The sequence below is a fragment of the Pseudophryne corroboree genome, chromosome 10, assembly GCF_028390025.1.
Source record: "Pseudophryne corroboree isolate aPseCor3 chromosome 10, aPseCor3.hap2, whole genome shotgun sequence".
NCBI classification, from domain to species: Eukaryota; Metazoa; Chordata; class Amphibia; order Anura; family Myobatrachidae; genus Pseudophryne; species Pseudophryne corroboree.
In genome coordinates this window covers 89,937,515-89,964,326 of record NC_086453.1, presented here as the reverse complement: position 1 = coordinate 89,964,326, position 26,812 = coordinate 89,937,515, and positions in this window count along the sequence as shown.

The window sequence follows — 26,812 nt, the reverse complement described above, 5'->3', positions numbered from 1 at the left end:
TGTAGCTACCTCTGTGTCGGCAGTCGCTCGTCCATCCATAATTGTATACCACCTACCTGTGGTGTTTTTTGTTTTTTCTATCTTCTTGATACTAGTAGCTTACTTTAGGAGTCTGCAGTGCTGAGCTGACAGTGTCCAGCAGGTCCGTCATTATATAATATATACCTGTCCGGCTGCAGTAGTGATATATATATATATTTTATATCTCATTGTCATCCAGTCTATATTAGCAGCAGACGCAGTACGGTAGTCCACGGCTGTAGCTACCTCTGTGTCGGCAGTCGCTAGTCCATCCATAATTGTATACCACCTACCTGTGGTGTTTTTTTTTTCTATCTTCTTGATACTACTAGTAGCTTACTTTAGGAGTCTGCAGTGCTGAGCTGACAGTGTCCAGCAGGTCCGTCATTATATAATATATACCTGTCCGGCTGCAGTAGTGATATATATATATATTTTTTATATCATTATCATCCAGTCTATATTAGCAGCAGACGCAGTACAGTAGTCCACGGCTGTAGCTACCTCTGTGTCGGCAGTCGCTCGTCCATCCATAATTGTATACCACCTACCTGTGGTGGTTTTTTTTTTTTCTATCTCCTTGATACTACTAGTAGCTTACTTTAGGAGTCTGCAGTGCTGAGCTGACAGTGTCCAGCAGGTCCGTCATTATATAATATATACCTGTCCGGCTGCAGTAGTGATATATATATATTTTATATCTCATTATCATCCAGTCTATATTAGCAGCAGACGCAGTACGGTAGTCCACGGCTGTAGCTACCTCTGTGTCGGCAGTCGCTAGTCCATCCATAATTGTATACCACCTACCTGTGGTGTTTTTTTTTTTTTCTATCTTCTTGATACTACTAGTAGCTTACTTTAGGAGTCTGCAGTGCTGAGCTGACAGTGTCCAGCAGGTCCATCATTATATAATATATACCTGTCCGGCTGCAGTAGTGATATATATATATATTTTTTATATCATTATCATCCAGTCTATATTAGCAGCAGACGCAGTACGGTAGTCCACGGCTGTAGCTACCTCTGTGTCGGCAGTCGCTCGTCCATCCATAATTGTATAACACCTACCTGTGGTGTTTTTTTTTTTCTATCTTCTTGATACTAGTAGCTTACTTTAGGAGTCTGCAGTGCTGAGCTGACAGTGTCCAGCAGGTCCGTCATTATATAATATATACCTGTCCGGCTGCAGTAGTGATATATATATATTTTATATCTCATTATCATCCAGTCTATATTAGCAGCAGACGCAGTACGGTAGTCCACGGCTGTAGCTACCTCTGTGTCGGCAGTCGCTAGTCCATCCATAATTGTATACCACCTACCTGTGGTGTTTTTTTTTTCTATCTTCTTGATACTACTAGTAGCTTACTTTAGGAGTCTGCAGTGCTGAGCTGACAGTGTCCAGCAGGTCCGTCATTATATAATATATACCTGTCCGGCTGCAGTAGTGATATATATATATATTTTTTATATCATTATCATCCAGTCTATATTAGCAGCAGACGCAGTACAGTAGTCCACGGCTGTAGCTACCTCTGTGTCGGCAGTCGCTCGTCCATCCATAATTGTATACCACCTACCTGTGGTGTTTTTTTTTTCTATCTTCTTGATACTACTAGTAGCTTACTTTAGGAGTCTGCAGTGCTGAGCTGACAGTGTCCAGCAGGTCCGTCATTATATAATATATACCTGTTCGGCTGCAGTAGTGATATATATATATATATTTTATATCATTATCATCCAGTCTATATTAGCAGCAGACGCAGTATGGTAGTCCACGGCTGTAGCTACCTCTGTGTCGGCAGTCGCTCGTCAATCCATAAGTATACTAGTATCCATCCATCTCCATTGTTTACCTGAGGTGCCTTTTAGTTGTGCCTATTAAAATATGGAGAACAAAAATGTTGAGGTTCCAAAAATAGGGAAAGATCAAGATCGACTTCCACCTCGTGCTGAAGCTGCTGCCACTAGTCATGGCCGAGACGATGAAATGCCAGCAACGTCGTCTGCCAAGGCCGATGCCCAGTGTCATAGTACAGAGCATGTAAAATCCAAAACACCAAATATCAGTAAAAAAAGGACTCAAAAATCTAAAATAAAATTGTCGGAGGAGAAGCGTAAACTTGCCAATATGCCATTTACCACACGGAGTGGCAAGGAACGGCTGAGGCCCTGGCCTATGTTCATGGCTAGTGGTTCCGCTTCACATGAGGATGAAAGCACTCAGCCTCTCGCTAGAAAAATGAAAAGACTCAAGCTGGCAAAAGCACAGCAAAGAACTGTGCGTTCTTCGAAATCACAAATCCACAAGGAGAGTCCAATTGTGTCGTTTGCGATGCCTGACCTTCCCAACACTGGACGTGAAGAGCATGCGCCTTCCACCATTTGCACGCCCCCTGCAAGTGCTGGAAGGAGCACCCGCAGTCCAGTTCCTGATAGTCAGATTGAAGATGTCAGTGTTGAAGTACACCAGGATGAGGAGGATATGGGTGTTGCTGGTGCTGGGGAGGAAATTGACCAGGAGGATTCTGATGGTGAGGTGGTTTGTTTAAGTCAGGCACCCGGGGAGACACCTGTTGTCCGTGGGAGGAATAGGGCCATTGACATGCCTGGTGAAAATACCAAAAAAATCAGCTCTTCGGTGTGGAAGTATTTCAACAGAAATGCGGACAACATTTGTCAAGCCATGTGTTGCCTTTGTCAAGCTGTAAAAAGTAGGGGTAAGGACGTTAACCACCTCGGAACATCCTCCCTTATACGTCACCTGCAGCGCATTCATCATAAGTCAGTGACAAGTTCAAAAACTTTGGGCGACAGCGGAAGCAGTCCACTGACCAGTAAATCCCTTCCTCTTGTAACCAAGCTCACGCAAACCACCCCACCAACTCCCTCAGTGTCAATTTCCTCCTTCCCCAGGAATGCCAATAGTCCTGCAGGCCATGTCACTGGCAATTCTGACGAATCCTCTCCTGCCTGGGATTCCTCCGATGCATCCTTGCGTGTAACGCCTACTGCTGCTGGCGCTGCTTTTGTTGCTGCTGGGAGTCGATGGTCATCCCAGAGGGGAAGTCGTACTCGTAAGACCACTTTTACTACTTCCACCAAGCAATTGACTGTCCAACAGTCCTTTGCGAGGAAGATGAAATATCACAGCAGTCATCCTGCTGCAAAGCGGATAACTGAGGCCTTGGCATCCTGGGCGGTGAGAAACGTGGTTCCGGTATCCATCATTACTGCAGAGGCAACTAGAGACTTGTTGGAGGTACTGTGTCCCCGGTACCAAATACCATCTAGGTTCCATTTCTCTAGGCAGGCGATACCGAAAATGTACACAGACCTCAGAAAAAGACTCACCAGTGTCCTAAAAAATGCAGTTGTACCCAATGTCCACTTAACCACGGACATGTGGACAAGTGGAGCAGGGCAGGCTCAGGACTATATGACTGTGACAGCCCACTGGGTAGATGTATGGACTCCCGCCGCAAGAACAGCAGCGGCGGCACCAGTAGCAGCATCTCGCAAACGCCAACTCTTTCCTAGGCAGGCTACGCTTTGTATCACCGCTTTCCAGAATACGCACACAGCTAAAAACCTCTTACGGCAACTGAGGAAGATCATCGCAGAATGGCTTACCCCAATTGGACTCTCCTGTGGATTTGTGGCATCGGACAACGCCAGCAATATTGTGTGTGCATTAAATATGGGCAAATTCCAGCACGTCCCATGTTTTGCACATACCTTGAATTTGGTGGTGCAGAATTATTTAAAAAACGAGAGGGGCGTGCAAGAGATGCTGTCGGTGGCCAGAAGAATTGCGGGACACTTTCGGCGTACAGGCACCACGTACAGAAGACTGGAGCACCACCAAAAACGCCTGAACCTGCCCTGCCATCATCTGAAGCAAGAAGTGGTAACGAGGTGGAATTCAACCCTCTATATGCTTCAGAGGTTGGAGGAGCAGCAAAAGGCCATTCAAGCCTATACAACTGAGCACGATATAGGAGGTGGAATGCACCTGTCTCAAGCGCAGTGGAGAATGATTTCAACGTTGTGCAAGGTTCTGCAACCTTTTGAACTTGCCACACCAGTGGCGGAACAAGCAAGCGGTGGGCCCAGGTGCGACAAAATGCTTTGGGCCCCCCCCCCCCATCCAAGTCCACCCCAGGGGCAGTGCGCGCCGTAGGCGCGCGCAAAAATACATAGTGGCGTGGCTTCGTGGGGAAGGGGTGTGGCCACAAAATAATACCAACACAGTAGTCTCCATTATTCAAATTACGCCGCACAGTAGCACCACTACACCAGGTAGAGACCCTTTTACACCTTACAGCGAACAGATTCCTCTTTTTACACATTACAGCAGACAGCGTGCCCTTTTTACACATAACGGCAGACCGCGTGCCCTTGTTACACATTACGGCAGACAGCGTGCCCTTTTTACACATTACAGCAGACAGCGTGCCCTTGTTACACATAGCGGCAGACAGCGTGCCCTTTTTACACATTACGGCAGACAGCGTGCCCTTGTTACACATTACGGCAGACCGCGTGCCCTTGTTACACATTACGACAGACAGCGTGCCCTTGTTACACATTACGGCAGACAGCGTGCCCTTGTTACACATTACGGCAGACAGCGTCCCCATTTTTACACATTACGGCAGACCGCGTGCCCTTGTTACACATTACGGCAGACCGCGTGCCCTTGTTACACATTACGGCAGACAGCGTGCCCTTGTTACACATTACGGCAGACAGCGTGCCCTTGTTACACATTACGGCAGACAGCGTCCCCATTTTTACACATTACGGCAGGCAGATTCCCCATTTTTACACATAGCAGCAGGCAGATTACCCATTTTTACACATAGCGTCAGGCAGTCCCCCTGTTTTACACATAGCGTCAGGCAGTCCCCCTTTTTTACACATCACGGCAGGCAAATTCCCCTTTTTACACATTGCGTCGGGCAGATTACCCCTTTTTACACATAGCGGCAGGCAGTCCCCCCTTTTTACACATTGCGGCAGGCAGTCCCCCCTTTTTACACATTGCTGCAGGCAGTCCCCCCTTTTTACACATTGCGGCAGGCAGTCCCCCCTTTTTACACATTGCGGCAGGCAGTCCCCCCTTTTTACACATTGCGGCAGGCAGTGCCCCCTTTTTACACATTGCGGCAGGCAGTCCCCCCTTTTTACACATTGCGGCAGGTAGGCCCCCCTTTTTACACATTGCGGCAGGCAGTCCCCCCTTTTTACACAGTGCGGCAGGTAGTCCCCCATTTTTACACAGTGCGGCAGGTAGTCCCCCATTTTTACACATTGCGGCAGGCAGGCACAAGAAAGAAGGAAAGAAGGAAAGAAAGAAAGAAAGAAAGAAAGAAAGAAAGAAAGAAAGAAAGAAAGAAGGAAAGAAAGAAAGAAAGAAAGAAGGAAGGAAAGAAAGAAAGAAAGAAAGAAAGAAAGAAAGAAAGAAAGAAAGAAAGAAAGAAAGAAAGAAAGAAAGAAAGAAAGAATGAATTATACTTACCCTCTCCGCTGGCTCAGGCTCCTCGGTGCAGCGTCAGAGACGATTCCCGGGCTGGAGAGAAGGAGGAGGAGGGAGGCTGAGAAGGGAGCCGCAGCAGCGCTGTGTTACTGGTGGAGGCGCTGCTGCTGCTGCCCCTCTGCTTCCCTATAGGCTGTTCTCGGAAGACAGCCTATAGGGAAGCAGAGGGGCAGCAGCAGCAGCGCCTCCACCAGTAACACAGCGCTGCTGCGGCTCCCTTCTCAGCCTCCCTCCTCCTCCTTCCCCCGTCTGTAGTACCGCTGCTCCTCTCCTCTCCTCTCTTCGCCGGGCGGCTGTGCGCTGCGAGCAGCGGGTGCCCGCAGCGCACAGCGGCATGTAATGAGTCAGTTTGACTCATTACATGCTTGGGCCCCTGGACAGAGGCGGGCCCCAGTGCAGTGCACTGCCTGCACTGCCGGTAGTTCCGCCTCTGTGCCACACGTGAAGTCAGTTCAGACACTGCCAGCCTGAGTCAGGTCATTCCCCTCATCAGGCTTTTGCAGAAGAAGCTGGAGACATTGAAGGAGGAGCTAACACAGAGCGATTCCGCTAGGCATGTGGGACTTGTGGATGGAGCCCTTAATTCGCTTAACAAGGATTCACGGGTGGTCAATCTGTTGAAATCAGAGCACTACATTTTGGCCACCGTGCTCGATCCTAGATTTAAAACCTACCTTGGATCTCTCTTTCCGGCAGACACAAGTCTGCTGGGGTTCAAAGAACTGCTGGTGACAAAATTGTCAAGTCAAGCGGAACGCGACCTGTCAACATCTCCTCCTTCACATTCTCCCGCAACTGGGGGTGCGAGGAAAAGGCTCAGAATTCCGAGCCCACCCGCTGGCGGTGATGCAGGGCAGTCTGGAGCGACTGCTGATGCTGACATCTGGTCCGGACTGAAGGACCTGACAACGATTACGGACATGTCGTCTACTGTCACTGCATATGATTCTCTCCCCATTGAAAGAATGGTGGAGGATTATATGAGTGACCGCATCCAAGTAGGCACGTCACACAGTCCGTACTTATACTGGCAGGAAAAAGAGGCAATTTGGAGGCCCTTGCACAAACTGGCTTTATTCTACCTAAGTTGCCCTCCCACAAGTGTGTACTCCGAAAGAGTGTTTAGTGCCGCCGCTCACCTTGTCAGCAATCGGCGTACGAGGTTACATCCAGAAAATGTGGAGAAGATGATGTTCATTAAAATTAATTATAATCAATTCCTCCGTGGAGACATTCACCAACAGCAATTGCCTCCACAAAGTACACAGGGAGCTGAGATGGTGGATTCCAGTGGGGACGAATTGATAATCTGTGAGGAGGGGGATGTACACGGTGATATATCGGAGGATGATGATGAGGTGGACATCTTGCCTCTGTAGAGCCAGTTTGTGCAAGGAGAGATTAATTGCTTCTTTTTTGGTGGGGGTCCAAACCAACCCGTCATTTCAGTCACAGTCGTGTGGCAGACCCTGTCACTGAAATGATGGGTTGGTTAAAGTGTGCATGTCCTGTTTATACAACATAAGGGTGGGTGGGAGGGCCCAAGGACAATTCCATCTTGCACCTCTTTTTTCTTTCATTTTTCTTTGCGTCATGTGCTGTTTGGGGGGTGTTTTTTGGAAGGGCCATCCTGCGTGACACTGCAGTGCCACTCCTAGATAGGCCAGGTGTTTGTGTCGGCCACTAGGGTCGCTTAGCTTACTCACACAGCTACCTCATTGCGCCTCTTTTTTTCTTTGCGTCATGTGCTGTTTGGGGAGGGTTTTTTGGAAGGGCCATCCTGCGTGACACTGCAGTGCCACTCCTAGATGGGCCAGGTGTTTGTGTCGGCCACTTGGGTCGCTTAGCTTAGCCATCCAGCGACCTCGGTGCAAATTTTAGGACTAAAAATAATATTGTGAGGTGTGAGGTGTTCAGAATAGACTGAAAATGAGTGGAAATTATGGTTATTGAGGTTAATAATACTTTGGGATCAAAATGACCCCCAAATTCTATGATTTAAGCTGTTTTTTAGGGTTTTTTGAAAAAAACACCCGAATCCAAAACACACCCGAATCCGACAAAAAAAATTCGGTGAGGTTTTGCCAAAACGTGTTCGAACCCAAAACACGGCCGCGGAACCGAACCCAAAACCAAAACACAAAACCCGAAAAATTTCCGGTGCTCATCACTACAATCTGCTACTGGGACCGTGATAGCCGTACAGCCTGTTGGGGCTGGGAAGGACCCGGCGGTCTTGGTGCATGTTGGCACCAACGGCAAAGTTAGTGGAAGGTGGGATGTCCTTAAGAAAGACTATAGGGACTTAGGTAAGAAACTTAAGGCAAGGACATCTAAGGTAATATTCTCTGAAATATTACCTGTGCCATGCGCTAGTCCAGGGAGGCATAGGGAGATTAGGGAGGTAAATGTGTGGCTTAGGGATTGGTGCAGGAAAGAGGGGTTTGTGTTCCTGGAACACTGGGCGGACTTCTCAGTCAGGCACCATCTTTTTTGTCATGATGGATTGCACCTGAATGAGGAGGGGGCAGCGGTGCTGGGGGGAAGGATTGTTAGAAGGTTGGAGGAGATTTTAAACTAGGAGCCTGGGGGGGAGGGTTTAGCTAGAAACTACGGGTCATGCAGTGAGAATAGTGGGGATGGCGGTAGTAAACGAAATGGGGGAGGAAAACAGGGGAGGGAAAGAGCATCCGGTAAGGGTATTAACATGGGTACTAAAAAAGGTTTTATCAAAACACTAACTAATAACGATCATGGATCATTGTTGCTGCATATAGTGAATGATGTCCCTAGCACAAGGGGAAATACGTATCTTAATTGTATGTATGTAAACGCTAGAAGCCTTACAGGTAAAAAGGGCGAACTAGAAAAACTTGCAGCAAGCAAACAGTATGATATTATAGGCATTACTGAAACTTGGTGGGACGAATCCCATGATTGGATAGTCAATCTAGAAGGTTACACGCTTTTCAGGAGAGACATATTAAATAAACGGGATAGAGGGGTGTGTCTTTACGTAAAGCCATTTTATACGGGAAGATATTCAGGAGGGGACTGTAGACACTGTTGAGAAGTTATGGGTAGAAATTGCAAGCGGGGATAAAGGAATAAAAAAGTTAGTTTTGGGTTTATGCTACAGGCCGCCTGGTATTAATGTGTCTGATGAGGAATTGTTACTGAAGCAAACTGAAAGAGCGGCAGGAGTAGGAGACATAGTAGTGATGGGAGATTTTAACTATCCAGAGATAAATTGGATAAACGATTCATGTGATAGTGCTAGGGGTAACATGTTTTGAAACACACTAAATGACAATTACTTAGTTCAACTAATCAAGGAACCTGCTAGGTACAATGCAATCTTAGACCTGGTATTAACCAACAATGGGGAATTGGTATCAAATATTATAGTAGGGGAGCCTATAGGACACAGCGACCACAATATTGTCACATTCAATATCAGTTTTCATAAGCAGTCCTATACTGGCTCAACTAGGACTCTAAACTTTAGCAAAGCCAACTTTGACATGATGAGGGAAGCTTTAAGGGATATTGAATGGGAAATTTAGTTTCAAGGAAAAAATACTACGGAGAAATGGGATGTATTAAAATCACTGCTAGTTAAAAAATACTCTCAAATTTATTCCCACGAGCAGCAAAAAAAAAGAATAAAAATCCCAAACCAATGTGAATTAACAAAAAGATAAAGGAACTTATGGGCAAGAAAACGCGAGCATTCAAAAAATACAAATCTGACGGAAATGCGTAGTCATTTCAGCACTATAAGGACTGTAACAAAATATGCAAAAAGGAACTAAGAGTGGCTAAAGTAGAAACTGAAAAACTAGTAGCAAAGGAAAGCAAAGCAAATCCCAAAAAATTATTTCAATATATCAACAGCAAGAGATTAAAGAAGGAGAGTATAGGCCCTTTAAAAGACAAGTTGGGAGCCTTAGTCAAAAAATGATAATGACATAGGGACAAACTAAATTTGTTTTTTTCAACGGTATTTACAAGAGAGGACTAAATTCAGGGATTAACACACAATCTCAACAATGATAATGTCCCACTGATAAGTGCTTATTTAAGTGAGGAGGTAGTCTGTAACCGACTAAAAAATTTAAAGATTAATAAGTCACCGTGTCCTGATGGAATTCATCCAATGGTTCTAATGGAGCTCCACTCTGAATTTGCAAAACCGCTATTTTTGATCTTTAAAGATTCAGTTATATCAGGTATGGTTCCCAAAGACTGGCATATAGCGGAAGTAGTGCCAATATTCAAAAAGGGAAGTAAAGCTAAACCGGGTAATTATAGACCAGTTAGTCTTACATCTATAGTGGGGAAAGTATTGGAAGGTATTCTAAGGGATAGTATTCAGAAGTTCCTTGAAGTCAATAAGGTCATTAAACTAAAGGAATCAACATGGATTTGTAAAGAACAGATCATGTCAAACCAACTTACTTAGCTTATATGAAACAGTAAGTACGAACCTTGATCAGGGTAAGGAGGTGGATGTAATCTTTTTAGACTTTGCCAAAGCTTTCGACACAGTACCATACACGCGACTTATCTATAAGCTACAAGAAATAGGGCTCGGGAGCACAATATGCACTTGGGTCAGAAATTGGTTATACAATAGGGAGCAGCGCATTGTGGTTAATGGATCATTTTCAAATTGGACTGAAGTACTAAGTGGTGTGCCACAAGAGTCTATACTAGGACCACTATTGTTCAACATTTTCATTAATGACCTAGCAGTAGGTCTAGAGAGCATGGTGTCAATTTTTGCAGCCGATACCAAATTATGTAAGGTTATAAATACGGAGGGGGATGCTGAGTCTCTTCAGAACAACTTAGTTAAACTAGAAGCATGGGCAGCCAAATGGAGAATGCGCTTCAATACAGACAAGTGTAAGGTAATGCACTGTGGTAGCAAGAACAAAAATTACACCTACATACTAAATAGGGTAATATTAGGGGATTCTGTACTGGAAAAGGACTTAGGTGTTCACATAGATAGCAAACTAAGCAGCAGTACCCAAAGTAGGATTGCAACAAAGAAGGCTAATAAGATATTAGCATGCATAAAACGGGGAATTGATGCAAGGGACAAGAATGTTATACTCCCATTATATAAATCACTAGTGAGGCCACATCTTGAATACTGTGTGCAATTTTGGGCACCATACTACAAAAAAGATATCCTGGAGCTAGAAAAGGTTCAGAGGCGGGTGACCAAACTAATTAAGGGCATGGAGATGCTGGAATACAAGGAAAGGATTGCAAGGCTAGGCATGTTTACACTGGAAAAGAGGAGACTAAGAGGGGACATGATCAACATCTACAAATATATAAGGGGACAATACACAGAGCTTGCGCGGGACCTGTTTTTGGTAAGATTAGCACAGAGGACACATGGACACTCACTTAGGTTAGAGGAGATTCCACACAATGCTGCGTAAAGGTTTTTTCACAGTAAGGACAATACGTGTTTGGAATTCCCTGCCTGAGGGAGTTGTGATGGCAGACTTAGTCAACACCTTTAAGAATGGGTTAGATAAATTCCTAATGGATAAGGATATCCAGGGTTATGGTGCGTAGTCACGCACTATAGTTACTATGAAAAGAGGAATAAAACACAACGGTAGACATCAGCATCAGACAAAATTTAGACCAAAATAATCCTGCATAGAAGACCACAAATAGGTTGAACATGATGGGCAAATTGCCTTTTTTCAACCTTAGATACTATGTTACCATGGCTCAATATTTCTGTGAGACATACAGTAGTTACATCATTAGAAAGGGAGAAAAAGGACACAGAGTATTACGTTCAACCTCTAAGGAAATAAAATCCCCGAACTAATTGAAATAATGACAAGGGATGATGTAGATATTGTAGCAATTACATAGTCATGGTGCAATGAAAATCATGACTGGGACATAACTATACAGGGATATACTTTATCTAGGAAGGACAGAATGGGAAAAAGCAAGGAAGGGGTAGCAATGTATGTAAAAAAAAAAGCACAAATACTACCTTAATACAAAGTATTGAAGGAAAAACTGAGGTCCTTTGGGTGACCATAGAAACATGGTAGAAGTTGATTCTTCGTATTGGCGTGATATACAGTCCACCAGTTCAAGAAGAGGACAAGAACCTAGTGCAGGACATAACTAAAATGGCATTAAAAGGAGAGATAATAATCATGGGAAACTTTAATCTTCCTGATGTAAACTTGGAAGTGTCTATTGCTAGTTCCACTAGAAGTAGGGACATTTTAAATTCCCTTCAGGGAACATCCCTCCACCAATTGGTGAGGGAGCCCACTCGGAAAGATGCAATATTAGACGTAATACTTACAAATGGAGACAGAATATCGGACGTAAAAGTTGGTGAAAACCTGAGATCCAGTGATCATCAAGCAGTATGGTTCATCATAAAGACAGAGACTGACTCATCCCATACAAAAACAAAGGTGTTAGATTTTAAAAAGGCTGATTTTGTAGGGATGGGAAAATGTGTAAGCGATTCTTTGGCAGAGTGGAGGAACTTGGAAGCAGTACAGGAGAGGTGTGAAACATTAAAAAGTGCAATATTAAAGGCAACCGACCTTTGTATCAAAAGTGTTAGGAAACACACAAGGAAAAGGAAGCCAGTGACATTTGCAAAAGAAGTAGCAAATATTGTGAAAGCAAAAAAGATGGCTTTTAGGAAATATTAGCAGACACAAAATAATGAAGACAAAGAGATGTATCTTGTTAGACAGAAGGAAACTAAGAAGGTAATTAGATGTGCAAAGGCACAAGCTGAGGAGAAAATGGCCTAGTCAGTGTGTAAAGGAGGCAAAACTTTTTTAGGTATATAAGCGAAAGGAGAAAAACAAAAGGCGGAATAATAAAACTAAAGACAAAGACTGGGAGTCTTGTTGAGGGAGACAATGTAATAACAGATTAGTTTAATAATTATTTTTGCTCAGTATTCACTACGGAAAGAGAGTGGAAGGGGCCAATTAAGTTGCAGGGATATTCAGGAAAATGAAACAAGTACATTTACAGAGGAAAAGGTCCTAACAGATCTCTCAAAGCTGAAAGTGGATAAATCAATGAGGCCAGATGGGATACATCCAAGGATACTAATAATAAAATAATTTAAAGAGGTGCTGGTAGCACCATTAACAGAATTATTCAACCAGTCATTAGCTACAGGAGTTATTCCAGAGGACTGGAAAACAGCAAATGTAGTCCCATTGCACAAAAGTGGAAGCAAGGAAGAGGCAAACAAGTACAGACCAGTGAGTCTTACATCAGTAGTAGGGAAATTGATGGAAAGACTCTTAAAAGAAAGAGTTGTAGATTATCTCAAATCCAGCAATTTACAGGATTTGCATGGATTCACTGGGGGGAGATCATGTCAAACAAATCTTATTGACTTTTTTGACTGTGTGACTAAAGTGATGGATAAAGGTGAAGCCGTGGATATAGCTTATCTAGACTTTAGTAAGGCTTTTGACACTGTTCCACATCACAGACTGCTAAATAAACTTGAAAGCTTGGCATTGGATACTAGGATTATTGAATGGATAAGTTCTTGGTTGCAGGATAGAAAACATAGAGTTGTGGTAAATGGAGTGCATTCACAGGAGGGAAATGTTACCAGTGGAGTACCCCAGGGATCTGTACTTGGACCAGTGCTTTTTAATATCTTTATTGGTGACATTGCAAATGGCATTAAAGGGAAAGTATGCCTTTTTGCAGATGACACAAAGGTATGCAACTAGGTAGACACACCAGGAGGGGTAAAACAAATGTTTGAGGATCTAGGTGAACTAGAGGAATGGTCAAGAATGTGGCAATTACAGTTTAATGCCAAAAAATGCAAAATCATGCACTTGGGTCTCAAAAATCCAAAGGCTAAATATAGTAAAAATGACACTATACTGGAAACTACTGAGGAGGAAAGGATCTAGGAGTCACTATTGCAGGTGACTTAAAGGCAGGTAAGCAATGTAACAAAGCAATGAGGAAGGCTAGTCAGATGCTTGGCTGCATTAGGAGAGGACTCAGCAGCAGAAAGAAAGGAGTAATAATGCCACTGTATAGGTCATTGGTACGGCCTCCTCTAGAATACTGTGTTCAATTCTGGAGGCCATATCTTCAAAAAGATATTAATACATCAGAGACTATACAAAGAAGGGCAAATAAAATGGTGAATGGCCTACAACACAAAACATACCTAAAAAAAGACTAAAAAATCTCTATATGTACAGTTTGGAGCAGAGAAGGGAAAGGAGGTACATGATAGAAACTTTCAAATATACTGTATCAAGGGCTTTAACAAAGTCCAGGAGGGAAACATTCTTCAAATTAAGAGAATCAACAGGACACAAGGACATGCACTAAGACTGGAGGGAGGTAGGTTCAGGGGAAATTTGAGGAGAAATTACTACACAGAAAGGGTAGTGGACAAGTGGAATAGCCTCCCATCAGAGGTGGTAGCGGCCAAGACAGTAAACCAATTTAAATATGCATGGGATAGACATAAGGCTATCCTTACAAAGAAATAAGGATCAAATAAAGTTTGAGATAAAAAATATGGTAAAAAAAGGGGCAGACTAGATTGGCCAAGTGGTTCTTATCTGCCATCAAATACTGTGTTTCTATGTTTCTCTCAGAAAGTCTAGTTGTATTGACTTAGAATTGTATTAAGGAAGTATCCCATGTTGACTGTTGCCAATTTAGACAAACAAGTAAAAAACGTAGGGGCCGATACCCTTTTTCACAATATTTTAGTAAAAATAATGTTAATAATTAGGCCCCTTATTCCTTTAGAACCCCAAAATGTCTATTAGGTAAGCTGAGCGGATCAGTCACCATCATAATGTCCTCTATTAATAACTACACTGTTTTATAAGGCAAGCATCCAGTCCATTTAATTTTTAAATTCTGTTAGTGAATTTGCCACACGTGGTGCTAAAAACAAAATTGTGATGCAGCTATTCCTAGAAAGAAAGTTTGACCCCAGGTGTATTCACTTTCATGTGCAAGCTCCATAGTAATAGCCACCATTTTGAGATTGCTGTCTAAATAAAATAATGCATTCTACTGCTATGGGTATAACCTGTGTTGACTCCAGTGGTGGAACCACAGTAACCGCTACCAAATGTTGCCGGGCGGGACTCACTGGCAGTTGTTGTGGCTCCTCTACAAGGGGTGTGCAATACGTTTCCAGACTCACAAAAAGTATTAAAATTAGTCAAGATACCATTTCAAAGTATTTGCCAGAGAAGTCTCTGCAAAGTTGCATGCTCTCAAATGACTTGGTGAAGCAGAAGAACCAGTCTATAGCAGGTATGTCTTCTACATGGTGTCACGATCCGGGTATCTGGACGCCATTACTTACCTTTTAGATGCCTCCTAAGGCTGGCTCAGCGCTCCAGGACCGGATCCCATCTGTTATTCTGATGTCCACATTCCTGCCTCCTCTCCTGTCACTCTGAGACGCTGTCAGAGCGGAGCCATGTTACATCCTGAATGGCGTCTCCCGCGGCCTCCGCCGCCGTCCCTGAGTTTCTGCATGCAGGATATCAGAGTGGGCTTACGTCAGCCGCGGCCTCCGCTGTTGCCCGCGTGGTTCAAATGTGCACTCATCAGTCTGGCGTCTCCTGTTTACTGTGGCCGGCGCCGCCATTACTGTTTAAGTTTCCACATGGATTACAAACCAATCTTCCCTCCAAGTGTCTGCATGGGCGCAGCCATGTTGGATTCTGTCACCTGCTCAAATTCCTCCAATCTGTTGTTTGCATTGTAATCTGCATAATTGCCTAGCCAATCCCTTCCTTGCTGCAGGTATAAGTATTCTGTGCCTGAGCAAGGAAGGCGTCAGTGCTTTGGTTGTCAAACCTAGTTCCAGTTTGTCTCTCTCCTGTGGTTGTTTTCCAGGTTCCAGTTCCTATCTCCAAACCTCCACTAAAGAGACCCGCCCCAGTCTACCACCTGCGGTGCAGCCTGACTCTCCAGTCCTTTGGGACTCATCTGTTTCCAGTTACAGATCTACCTGCTTCCAGCCTTAGCTTCCAGCAGAGATCAGCTCTTCTTAAAGTGCCGGTACCATTTCTGCAGATTACCACTCACCACCGGTACTATTGTTTCACCGCTCTCAAGCTCCATATATCCATCATATTTCATCGCTCTCAAGCATCATTTATTATTTGGCTGGTTCTATCCAGCAACCCACTCCGTGCATTCATCTGTCTGGTTCCAACCAGTACCCACAGCAGCTATTTTATTTACAGCAGCCCAGCTTTTCCTGGAACACCAGCTGGTATGATCCTGGGCTATTTCCATTGCTACAGTCAGGCCTGGTAAGGACTTTCCAACTAGAAGATAATAAGAACTGTCTCATACTACCAGAGCCCTGTGGCCCTTGCCATCCTGTAGTGCCCAGGAACTGTATTATTTCGCTGCTGATTTTATGTTTCTCTTTTATTACTGCTGTGATGCATGGAGTTTGTCAAAATAAACATCATTGACTTTTATCCTGGTTGTCGTGGTCACGCCTTCGGGCAATTCTTCTACATGTTACTTACATGTCCAGGGGTCTGATACAACCTCCCAGGTTCCACTACACCTCAGCCCCTACAATTGAGGCTGCCTCCCGTCAGCTCAGGCCCTCAGTTGTGACACATGGTGATTGAGGGACTCCACTGCAGCTTCTGGAGACTCAAAACAAATCCCATACATCTTGTACTTGATTTATAGGAACACGAAGAAGTGGCAGGGGCCATGTCTGGGCTTAATGGCGGATAACCAAGCTCCAGGATGCACTCATGGACCAGAAAATCCACCACTTTCCTGGACTTGTGAGCAGTTGCTTGCGATGGAGAAGGGCACCAAGAAAGCGAGTTCTTGGATGGCGCCTAGAAATGGCTTCCAGCACTTGTGCAAGGCATTGGTTGGCGTACTAGTCCACAGTGAGGCTGCGCTGCTACACGAGTGGAATGGTAGCTACGTGACCAGTCTTGTCCACAAAAACAGCCATCTGCTTGGCCATGCTGTGCTCATGTTGGAACTTCTATGGTGGCGCACCTCTAATTTGGCTCCACTTGTTTGTTTTCAGGGTCGAAACTGTAAATCCAGTTTTCATCACCACTGATGATCTCCCAGACAGAGTTTGAGATACCGCCATTAAACCTGTCCAGCATATTGCGGCACCAATTCACCTAAGCCTCCTTCTGCTCTCAAGTCAGCTGATGGGGTATCCAGCATGCAGAAACCTTGCTCAGGCCAATCTTTTCATGGAAGATCCCGATGAGATGCCTATCTCCTTCTGTAACTGAGCCACCATCACCCTGGCATCCATCTCAACTATGGCACTCACAACAGCAACGTTGCCCTCATTGATGACTCACACAGGTCGGACACAGCGCTACGCTATTTCCCGGGTCCGTCTCCAGCTCCAAAAGTCGCCAAACCACTCGCACACAGTGGTACAGGATGGTGCTTCTTTCCCAATAGCAGCTCCCATGTCAAAACTATTCTGCTGTTGCAGACCACTCTTATAGTCATAGAAGATCATGGCTTTCCAGTGGCCTCTGCTGAGCTCCTTAATGAGTTTGTGAAGAAAATGAGCATGTTGACTTCTTCGGTGTGCAGTGCTACTTATATACTGATCTGTGCACTGACCTTTACCAAGAACTTTGGTCAGAGATTACAGTTCACTACCAGTCAGAGTGTGTGTACTCTACCTATGCACTGCTGTAAAGTTCAAATTATTTCTAATAAATATTTAAAATGTCAGCATTAATATATGCTGTGGACGCAAGGCGCATCTTATTAACATATACGATAAAAGTGCGCTGTACGTCGCAAACAGTACATCCCTTAAGAGAAAACAAGCAGTCACACACATTGTAGGCTGAGGTCCAACGCTCAGAGATATGTATATTTGATATTAATAGGGTATGCATACAATGTAACATATGTACAGTATATCATTCAGTTATAACATATATATATATAGTTACAGAGGCACAATTACATAAGAAGCAGATAGTTACATAAGGATCAGTTACAGCCAATATACATACCCTTAGTTTCTCTGGTCCCAGGCAGCCAGTCCTCAGGTAGGAGATTTCTGATAATGGTGTGTGTGTGTGTGTGTGTGTGTGTGTGTGTGTGTGTGTGTGTGTGTGTGTGTGTGTGTGTGAGTGTGTGTGTGTGTGTGTGTGTGTGTGTGTAAGTGAGTGTGTGTGTGTGTGTGTGTGTGTGTGTGTGTGTGTGTGTGTGTGTGTATGAGAATGTATCAGAGAGAGAGAGCTGCCTGGAATCTGAGTCCCCTTATACAGTAAAATAATGGGTGTATACAACAGTGGGTTTCATCTTCCATTGGTCCAGGGGCCAGACCTCTCAAGAACTCGACGGTTCATAGGTCAGTGTGAGGGCTTTTGTCCTAGGTTGCTGGCACATGTGTCTTCAGGAAATCCTTTGTATTCATACATTTGGTCATAACTAATTGTTGCAATGTGCTACAATCTACCCATAGCTATCAAATTAACACACACATTCTCCTGATCATTTTGACACTAAGCATGATATGTTTATCTTGTTCAGTTCCAATAATACATATATATCTGATGTTAAACTCTATTATATAATTTAATACATAATGATGCTAAACATGTTTTATCTATGTGTTGTATGAATATGTTGTATATGGCTTTGTGGCTTCTCTGTGTGAATGCGTATGCTACTGTATATGTGCAAAACGCATGAACAGAGACCCATCTGTTTGGAGTTTGTATGTGGTGTGTATGTAATATTTTTTTACTTCGACACTGCACATCCGGAAACTAATTGTTCACTTCTTGTATTTGAATTTTAGACTGCGCTGCAGCCCAACATCTGGAACTGCCACTGGGTATAACTCTTCTTTGGTTGCATTACATAAACAGTGATGCATATACTGTACAAAGATTTTAAGATGCCTAAAGACTTCAAACTCCCTAAGTGTAAAAGAGGTACACTAAAATAAAACAAACTATGGGGGTCATTCAGATCTGATCGCTAGGCAGCGATTATTGCTGTCCTGCATTCAGATAGTCGCCACCTAAATAGTGTATTTTCGCTGTGCAAGTGTGCAATCGCATGTTGTAGCAGAACTGCACAAACTGATTTTGTGCAGTCTCTGCACAGCCCAGGACTTACTCAGCCGCTGCGATCACATCAGTCTGTTGGGGACCGGATTTGACGTCAGGAACCCTCCCTGAAAACGCTTGGTCCTGCCTGCATTTTTCTGGACACTCCCTGAAAACGGTCAGTTGGCACCCACAAACGGCCTCTTCCAATCAATCTCCTTGCGAACGCCCGTGCGAATGGATCCTTCGCACAATCCCGTCACTGACCAGCGATTTCCGTTGCAGCTGTCCGTCGCACCTGCGCATTGCAGTGCATACGCATGCGTAGTTCGGATCTGATCGCCCACTGTGCAAAAACGCACAGCAGAGATCAGATCTGAATGACCCCTCTAGGTATACTAAAAAGTTATAAAACTATATATACTGTAGATAGATAGATAGATAGATAGATAGATAGATAGATAGATAGATAGATAGATAGATAGATAGATAGATAGATAGATAGATAGATAGATTTTTTTTTACCCTTTATTTACAGGGTAGATTTGTACAACAGCCACAATAAGAGCATCTTGAAGGAGAAGTGCAATTGGCTGTCACTACTGCCACTCTACTTAAGGTTAAGCAGAAGCAGAAGAGACATAGATATTAAGCTGAGTGATTTGCCATGCATCAACATGAGGAGATAACAGAACGTCACATAAAACCTGACATGTACAAGATTCCCATCCTTCCAGCTGCCACTAGCAGCCATCCAGACAGCAAATACTTCATGTTACACTTATACAATATGGAAAGGTTTCACTGCAGAAATGTATTCCAGGCTGCAGGAAATAGGAATCAGCACGATATTTCAGCATGTCTGATTTTTTTTATAATAACTAATTCAAGTACAGAAAGAACTTTTAGTTGTGAAGAAAGCCCCATGCTAGCACTAATCAGCAGCATTGTATGCCAAACAAAGTATGAATGTTGTGTCAATAGCAAGGGGGTTCTATAGTAAATTAGGTATTGAAGAGAATCCATTTAGAATTTGCTGGGAGTGAATTTGACTTTAGAGGCAGCTTAGTAATAAATATAAAATAAACGAGACAGTATTTCAGATTAAAGGGTAGCTCTTGCTGCAATGTAATTGTTACCCTGATAGCCATAGAGGATCCATCCTAGAGAATCCAGGTCCTCTGGGAGAACTCTTGGCATGATGCCAACAAGGCGCCTGTGTTAGAAGAGTGTTCTGCTCGTTAGGGGGTAAGTTGGGCAAAAATGACATTTTACAATGTTGAGCAGGAGAAAAGGCTCTTCTGCTCATTATTCAAGTAAATACTGTTCTAGGGCACACCTGGCCTGTTTGTGCTGAAGACGATCTTATTATAAAAAGCTGCAGCTATACAAAGCACTAACATTACATTTTGTAGTCGGTTCCTCCTTTTTTTTTTAATCAACCTTCTTTTGAAACTACACAAGAGGGAGAAAGCAAAGAAGGGGGATTCTGGGCAATAAGAGAGGAAGGTACAGTATGTAAGACCAATGTAATGTACTGTAAGGTCTTCCCATGTCATCCAGCAGTATTTATGCTGAATTGACTGTGCCCTTTGTATGAAGTTAATAGTAAAAAGAAGCAGCTACAGAGGCGCAACTACCACTGGCGCAGCTGGTGCATTGCACCGGGGCCCCTGAGGACTATTGGGCCCACTGCTGCCCAGAACAGCAATGAGTCCGTCCCCCCACAAGCCATTTTGAAGAATGTCGGATGAATGGCCCAGTGCAGAGAACAGGGTGCACCCCGCTGCCTGAGAAACCTGCCCCTTACTTTAGGGAGGCACGGCAGACATTGTGTGTGCCGGACTGATAGAGGACTCCTGCCCCTTTCAGTGCTAACATGTAACAGCTATATCCTGCTTCTAATAAACAGACAGATGTATATTATTTCTGAGTCACTGCTGTCTGTAAATTAAAGGCAGCTCACACCCAGTGTAACGGGCACTGTCAGAGACCGCCTGACTAAGTGCTAAACTGAGGAAAGCACAAAGGGTGGAGACCCCTGTCACAGACATAGCAGAGTCCATTGTGCTTCCTTTCCCCAGCAAGGTACATGCTCCCTGTTCTCCGGACCATGAAGAACATTGTGTTTGTACCTGTGTGTCCCACTGCATCCCCATCATTTACTGCTTCTCCCGTACACCCACTGCCTTCCCCTGCCTTTCACAGTCACCATCTGCCTCCCACTGTCACCATCTGTCTCTCCCAATTACCTATTGCTGTGTGGTATATTGTTAACTTGGGTTGGTGGGTGGAGGAAGGGGGTCCAAATTTTATTTTAGCACCTGGGCCCACCACTCACAAGGTCTGGCAATGAGCAGCTACTGTATTTAGATAAAAGGCGTTTTTAGTCAGCTTTGTTGCTCCAGGGGACGGTTTTAGGGCGTGTATCTGACATCATCTGTGAACGCTGCGTTCAAAAACATGGCGCCCGATGCGACTGCATTATTATCGATTTGAGTATGCTGGGATCAGCCGCAACTGTCAATGGTGCTAAATTTTTCTGTAAGAATTGCAATTCTGCTAATACATACATAGATTTGCGAATGCATCAGTGGGCGTGTTTTATGCTTTCTGGGCGGCTCTTCACATGGAATTTTTAGCAAGAGCAGATTTGTGAAAATCACTATCTCAGCCTTAGTAGGGATCCATAGTGAATTAGGCCCAGTGTCAATTTATAGAATCACAGGTGGCACCGGACAGGGGCTGCAGGAGGGGGATCGAAAGATCTCTCTCTTGCTACTATGCCCCCATATTGTAGGTGTAAACTAACGTGGACAAATTTTGAAAAGTTTTAGTACATAGGGGTCAGATCATAGTCCCTATTGATAATAATGGGGACTGCAATCTGTAGTACTAGTTAGCATTCTGCAAGAGATTTCTGTGAAATCTCCTGCATTATACTGTTAGTAGGGAATCAGTATGGTATGCCAGTGCAGGGATGCCGCTGATGAGAAGACAGATAGGGGTGAATAAGGGGTGTTCTCTCCACCAACCTAACCCACCCTTCCCATAGCCTAACCCTAACCCCCCTCAGAGGTGCCTAGCTCCCATCCCCGCTGCCTAAACCTAACCCCCCCCCACCCCCCCGCTACCTAACCCTAACCTCCCCTGGGGGTGCCTATCCCTAGCCTCTCCTGGGGGTGCCTATCCCTAGCCTAACCCTACCCCCCCTCAGAGGTGCCTAACCCCGATCCCCGCTGCCTAAACCTAACCCCCCCCCCCCCCCCCGCAACCTAACTCTAACCTCCCCTGGGGGTGCCTATCCCTAGCCTAACCCTAGCCTCTCCTGGGGGTGCCTATCCCTAGCCTAACCCTACCCCCCCTCAGAGGTGCCTAACCCCGATCCCCGCTGCCTAAACCTAAACCCTCACCCCCGCAACCTATCCCTAACCTCCTTTGGTGGTGCCTAACTCGGGGATACTTACGGTCTGCGGTCAGGATGGTGGCTGTCAGGATTTACACATGGAACCCCTTTCCCCGAGTGCCAGGAACCCCATGACTCCTGTCACTGGAGATCCCAGCAGCCAATCAGGGAGCGCCACGTCATGGCGCTCTCCTGATTGGCTGTGCGCTACTAGCCTGTCAATCAGGAGTAGCGCACCGGCTAGATTGGAGGATCGCACTCCTCCATTCGATGGGAACTTTGCGGTCTGCGGTTAACCACAAAGTTAATTGGGGTCACCCACAAGAGTTTTAATTTGGGTATTTCTTTTGTTGTAGAACTACAGGTACCAGTGGGCTTGTTATTACCCCGCATGCTGGTACTTGTGGTTCTCCAAGTACCAGCAAGCGGGGGAGGCTTGCTGGGGCTTGTAGTTCTAAGCAATATTATTTTATTACACTGGAAAAGGCTATCAGCCCCCCCAACCACCGCCCAGGGATGGGGAAACAGCCTCGGGCTTCACCCCTGGCCCTTGGTTGCCTGGAGTGTGAGACGTTACGCTCCCCCCACACACACACACACACCCCACTGGCCGCCCGTCCGGAAGCAGCCACAGATCCCCTTCTCCCGGCCGCCTGGCCAGAAGCCAGCACTGGTTCCCGCAACATGGGCACGTCATCACAGGGCGACAAATAAGGAGCCGCCACGTCACCTGGCCCAGAAGTCCCTGCAGGGGGGTATATAAGGAACGGCGAGGACGAGGAAGGGGAGCCCTGCACGTGGAGCCCATCTGGAGAAGGACGTCTGCTGCACCTCCTCCTCGGTTTGCTGCTGCGGTTTGCCCTGGTATCCTTGCTGTCCAGAGTTCAGCTTCTGCTGCTGGTGCATTCGCCACTATTCCTGACCCTGCGGTCCGGTGGTCCAGGTAAACCCTTAGTGAGGCTCCCACTCGGTATTGCGTGATTGTGTCTCACTGTATGCTCATAGACTGTAGGTATTGTGTCTCACTGTATTCTCATAGACTGTAGGTATTGTGTCTCACTGTATTCTCATAGACTGTAGGTATTGTGTCTCACTGTATTCTCATAGACTGTAGGTATTGTGTCTCACTGTATTCTCATAGACTGTAGGTATTGTGTCTCACTGTATTCTCATAGACTGTAGGTATTGTGTCTCACTGTATTCTCATAGACTGTAGGTATTGTGTCTCACTGTATGCTCATAGACTGTAGGTATTGTGTCTCACTGTATTCTCATAGACTGTAGGTATTGTGTCTCACTGTATGCTCATAGACTGTAGGTATTGTGTCTCACTGTATGCTCATAGACTGTAGGTATTGTGTCTCACTGTATGCTCATAGACTGTAGGTATTGTGTCTCACTGTATTCTCATAGACTGTAGGTATTGTGTCTCACTGTATGCTCATAGACTGTAGGTATTGTGTCTCACTGTATTCTCATAGACTGTAGGTATTGTGTCTCATTGTATTCTCATAGACTGTAGGTATTGTGTCTCACTGTATTCTCATAGACTGTAGGTATTGTGTCTCACTGTATTCTCATAGACTGTAGGTATTGTGTCTCACTGTATGCTCATAGACTGTAGGTATTGTGTCTCAATGTATTCTCATAGACTGTAGGTATTGTGTCTCACTGTATTCTCATAGACTGTAGGTATTGTGTTTCACTGTATTCTCATTCTCATAGACTGTAGGTATTGTGTGTCACTGTATGTTTCTGTATTGTATTTCCTGTACGCATAGCATTCTACGGTATTCCACCGCATATTGGTTAGGGGGCTGTAGATTGGTCAGGCCGCTGGCATCGCTTAGGCGCTAGGCCGCAGGTACCCAGTTGAGGTCCCCGCGTGTTACTTCCCGGTCATGCTCCCCCCGCAGGTAGGCTGTTAGCTGCGCGAAGTCTGGCCGGTGGCCGGGTGCCACTCGCTCCTGTCCACCGCTGTGCGCCTCCGCCCGTGGCGCTTTCTCTTGCGTATTTCTGCCCTAGGTACCGGAAGTGCGACCACTCGTCACGCAAGTGGACAAGATAGAGTCGGGTGAGCAATCCTGTGTTCCGTGTGTGTTACGTAAGTTCGTCACTCCATTCCCCACCCCTCCCCCTGTTCGTGGGCGTTTCCATCCAGGGTCGCATCGGGTGCTTCCGCACCTCACGGGAACCCAGTCTGAGGCCACAAGTGCCAATGATGACCCATCAATGAGCTCGCCCGGGGGTGTCTCTCCTCCCCTCCTCTCTGTCTGTGCATATGTAGGTTGCTGTCTCCTTTACAGGAACCATCCAGGACTCCCAGCCATTCCCGTCTAGCCAGCTAGAGCCACCCCCGAGGGGAAACAGGAGCATCCGAAGAGGAACAGAGGGACCGCCCTCGGTAAGTGTAACAGACACCCGACCCACATCGGGCCCACCAAACAGACAAGGGGAACCTTCTACAGGAGGGGGGACCCCTCGATTTAAGGGGTCCCCACTCCCCCGGGGGAACCCCGGCCAGGGGTGACTAGTTGGTGGGGTCATGCAACGGCCGCAGGGACCAGTATAAAAGTGTGCCCACGGCTGTGGCATTATCTTCTCGGCTAGTGGAGCCCGGTGCTGGTTTTTAAAATACGGGGGACCCCTACGTCTTTTGTCCCCCGTATTTTTGGAACCAGGGCCGGCCCAAGAGCCCGGTGCTGGTTGTATAAATACGGGGGGACCCTAGTCAGTTTTTCCCCTGTATTTTAACAACCAGAACCGACTCAAAGAGCCCGAGGCTGGTTATGCTTAGGAGGGGGGACCCCACACAATTTTTTTTTTACATTTTTAACTATTTCTGAACATTTTACACAGATAAGCATGCATGGATCTCACTGAATCTGAACACACCAGCAAAAAGCTGGTCTATTTGAAAGCTCCTTTTTTTACGAATTCTATGCTTTTCCGGCAGTGTTTGGCTGTTGTCGGCAGTGATTGAGAATACAAATTCTTAGTAAATTACCGAGTTGTATAAAATAACAGCCGTGTTTGACCGATGGTCTATCCATTCGTATTTGTGAACTCTGCCTAGAAAAACAATACGAATAGCCCCAACACTGCCGAGATTTGTGTTTAGTAAATTCCCGTGATCACACTTAGACAATAAAAAAACAAAAACTAATGAAATCGGGACCTTAGTAAATACACCAAGTGTCCAACCTTAACCCTACCCTTTAAAGTTTAAAACATGTACCCCATGGAGGCTGTCAATAGAATGCCCATGTATTTATGAACACTCTAATGCTGCTGCAAAATAAATATTTACATTTAATTTACCATTTCATTTAGAGATGAGCGGGTTCGGTTCCTCGGAATCCGAACCCGCCCGAACTTCATGTTTTTTTACACGGGTCCGAGCGACTCGGATCTTCCCGCCTTGCTCGGTTAACCCGAGCGCGCCCGAACGTCATCATCACGCTGTCGGATTCTCGCGAGGCTCGGATTCTATCGCGAGACTCGGATTCTATATAAGGAGCCGCGCGTCGCCGCCATTTTTCACACGTGCATTGAGATTCATAGGGAGAGGACGTGTCTGGCGTCCTCTCCGTTTATAGAGATTCGAGAAGAGAGTGAGACAGAGAGAGACACAGTAGTAATTTGGGGAGCATTAGGAGGAGTACTACTACTACTAGTACTTGCTGAAGTGATAGAGAGAGATAGTGTGACTGTATTATCTGACTTGTGGGGGAGACACTGACAGTGGGGAGCAGTTAGAGTCTGAGAGCAGGACTCAGGAGTACATATAACGTACAGTGCACACTTTTGCTGCCAGAGTGCCAGCCACACTGCCATTGTTTGTGACCACACTGACCACCAGTATAATATATATTGTGATTGTCTGCTTAGGACTCAGGAGTACTACTTGCAAGTTGCTGATAGTGTGACCAGTGACCTGACCACCAGTTTAATAAATCACCACCAGTTTATGAGTTTAATATATATTATATATATATATATATAATTGTATATAATATATATATAATATTGTATACCACCTAGCACCTACCCGTGTTTTTTTTTTTTTCTTTCTTCTTTATACATACTACTATAGTAGCTTACTGTAGCAGTCTGAGGTGCTGCTGAGCTGACAGTGTCCAGCAGGTCCGTCATCAGTCATTACATAATAAATATATAATATATACCTGTCCGGCTGCAGTACTAGTGATATTATATATACATATATATTGATTTCATCTCATTATCATCCAGTCTATATTATCAGCAGACACAGTACGTTAGTCCACGGCTGTAGCTACCTCTGTGTCGGCTCTCGGCAGTCCATCCATAATTGTATACCACCTACCCGTGGTTGTTGTTTTTTTCTTTCTTCTTTATACATACTACTATAGTAGCTTACTGTAGCAGTCTGCGGTGCTGCTGAGCTGACAGTGTCCAGCAGGTCCGTCATCAGTCATTACATAATAAATATATAATATATACCTGTCCGGCTGCAGTACTAGTGATATTATATATACATATATATTGATTTCATCTCATTATCATCCAGTCTATATTATCAGCAGACACAGTACGTTAGTCCACGGCTGTAGCTACCTCTGTGTCGGCACTCGGCAGTCCATCCATAATTGTATACCACCTACCCGTGGTTGTTGTTTTTTTCTTTCTTCTTTATACATACTACTATAGTAGCTTACTGTA